Genomic DNA, 2,853 nt, shown 5'->3' on the forward strand with positions numbered 1-2,853 from the left:
CTATTATCCCTGGGCAGGACTGCTGGATTATATATGTAGATGCATTGGTAAGCTCATTTATTTTAATGATCACATTATAAAGTGCAGTATTTGTATTTTTAACCAGTGCATAAAATACTTGTATTACAAAATATTTAAATGTACTTTGTATGAATGGGAATGGAACACAAACTAAATGCATTAAAGTCTGTTCAGTTTCACCTGACCTATTGATTTTTTGTTATAACTTTTGATAAACATGGAATTTAGAAATTTTGTTTGCACCATTAGAATCGCTAGGTCCTTCCCGTCCTTTAGATAAAAGATTGGGTCAAAATGATAAGGCCTTAGCCTTTTCTGGATGTCCCTGTATAAACTCAATGACATACCTTTGACCGCAATTATGCAGCTAGAACAGCCAGATTAAATTCAGCTGCTACTTATCTGCATCCCTTCCGCGCAACAAAAACAATCCCAAAACCACAAATACGTAAAGAATGCGGATGTGACGTAGTTATTTATTAATTGAAAAAAGCCAGGGGTCAGGTGAAAGTGAATAGACTTTAGTTTTATTAGTACTCTTTGTGTTTTCATTTCAGGTATTAGAATATAGTGGTGGTGTCTTAGATTGTCTTTCTATTGCAGTCAAAGGAGCTCTAGCAAACACTAAGTGAGCTCAACCCTCGTTAACATGTACATGTACTGCGTATGCATGTAGTGCATTAAGGTTTCTCATAGGATTTTGGTATAGTGCTCATGCAGCTTCTTGTCAATGGATTATCAAATTACTCCAAAATTGGGCCAAAGACCCTTACAGGGAATTTTGAGAAAAGTGACAAGAAGAGAATTTTTCATTTTTATAATTTTTTCTGATACATATACATGTACTCATGTTGTGTAGAAAGTTTGAACAAATTCCAGTCAAGTTTGGATTTTTTATGAATTTTTAAAAGTTTCTTTAAAATTGGGCCAACGTCCCTGTACTATAGTACAGGGATTTTGGCCAAATTTTGTCAAAAATAAAAAGGATAGAATTTTCCATTTTTATAATGTTTCTTGATACTTATACATGTACTTTCATTGTTTGGAAAGTTTAAACTGATTCTGATCAAGTTTGGATTTAAAAAAAATTTTTAAAAACTCAGACCAAGGTCCCTGTACTATAGTACAGGGATTTTGCCAAATTTTGTCAAAAATGAAAAGAAGAGAATTCCTTATTTTAATAACTTTTTTGATACATGTACATGTATTTATGTTGCGTAGAAAATTTGAACTGATTTTGGTCAAATTTAGATTTTTTAATAAATTTCCAAATGTCATGTACTGTATTGTAGTGCTTGTCAGCATGCTGTTTTGTTGGAAATTCTGACATGCATTCATGATGTATGTCCTTGTTTCCTTAAATGAATGGGTTGAATACATTTACCGTTATATTTTGTACACCATTTTATTTTGTGGTGATTCATGTTCATGTAACTTATTTTATTTGCTCATAACTCTAAAGCTTGTCATTAATCAGCAACTTGTGCATCAGAAAATGGCATGTTTTATCAATTGAACTTGATTTAGGTATAAAATTTTCTTTTTTGACTGCTGTTGAATGTACATGTATAATTTGACCTCATCTTTGTCCATTGATTACAGGATCCCTAAGCTAACTGTTATTGGAGAAGGAGAGGAACAAGAGATAGAAATATCAGACAATCCTTTTGACTCTACTTCAATAGATACAAATAATGTACCAGTATTTGTCAGCTTATCACTAGTGAGACGATAATTTTGTAATACCGTATAGGAGCACTTTATTTTCAAGGAGCAAAAGTTTCACTCTTTTCTCAGGCTAGCATGCAACTGTGAAATTAAAGATCCAATAAATATTCAATTGTCATTAAAAGCATGTGGTACTAACATTGCAAATCTGCAAAAAAAAATTTTTTTGCGAAAAATTGATGAAATTTTAGCTCCACAAATTAAAGTGCTATACAGTACACACATCACTTCCAATTTGCATCTGCAATTTTTTTCTCCTCCCTCTCTCCTCTCAGATAGGTAATCAGTTCATAGTGGATGCTAGTCATGAAGAGGAGGCCTGCTCTCTCTGTCAGTTATCAGTTGGAGTCAACCACAAAGGAAGTATATGTAGTATTTTAAAAGAAGGAGCTGGGAGCTTCAAGCATAAACAATACAATGAAGCAATATCAGTAAGAGAGCAATGAAGCATACATGCATTAATACATGTAGTACCGTATTTACAGATTACAGTCAAACCTGCTATTGTGGACAGTCTAAAATAAGGACACCTTTATAATCAGGACAGATAGTATCAGTCCCAATACAATATAAATGTGTATTAATGAACCTCTGAAATAAGGACACCTCTTTAATAAGGACAGTTTTATTGGGCCCCAAGGTGTCCGGAATAGACAGGTTTGACTGTACATGATATGTAATTATAATAGAAAGTCAGTTGAGGGGCAAATTGTACATGGGAAAAATTTTATAAGCTGATTCCAATTCAGAATTTTTATATTTGTTTCAAATTTTTGTCGAGACAGATTTATCAAAAAAGATTTGTAGCTTTTAATTATATTTTCTGAATCATATGCCATGTTTTATGTTGTGCAATAGTATAAAATATTAATTCCAGTGTTAACCTTATTTCTGGCACATTCTAACACATGGAGGACGAAATTATTGTTTTTCTTTTTTGTAGTTGGCCAGTGAAATTGGAGTTTCAGTCATAGAGAAAATAACACTCACAAGCAATACTGCACCTGAAAAGATGCTATGATAGTAATTTTTAAATTTTAAAATGTAAATATGTATATAAAAATAAAAAATAAAAAATTATAGCTTAGCATCAGTGTATCTCAT

At 32.2% G+C, this 2,853-nt stretch overlaps 1 long non-coding RNA gene across 1 annotated transcript; it reads left to right on the forward strand.

Moving 5' to 3' along the window:
• Positions 1-2,779, forward strand: LOC100633279 (uncharacterized). Its single transcript, XR_002189678.1, has 5 exons — positions 1-47; positions 579-649; positions 1,624-1,744; positions 2,025-2,180; positions 2,693-2,779. It is a non-coding gene; the product is annotated as an uncharacterized LOC100633279 (long non-coding RNA).
• The last annotated feature ends 74 nt before the right edge of the window (positions 2,780-2,853 follow it).

Source organism: Amphimedon queenslandica, unplaced genomic scaffold (genome assembly GCF_000090795.2).
Source record: "Amphimedon queenslandica unplaced genomic scaffold, v1.1 AMPQUscaffold_8840_Cont19220, whole genome shotgun sequence".
NCBI classification, from domain to species: domain Eukaryota; kingdom Metazoa; phylum Porifera; class Demospongiae; order Haplosclerida; family Niphatidae; genus Amphimedon; species Amphimedon queenslandica.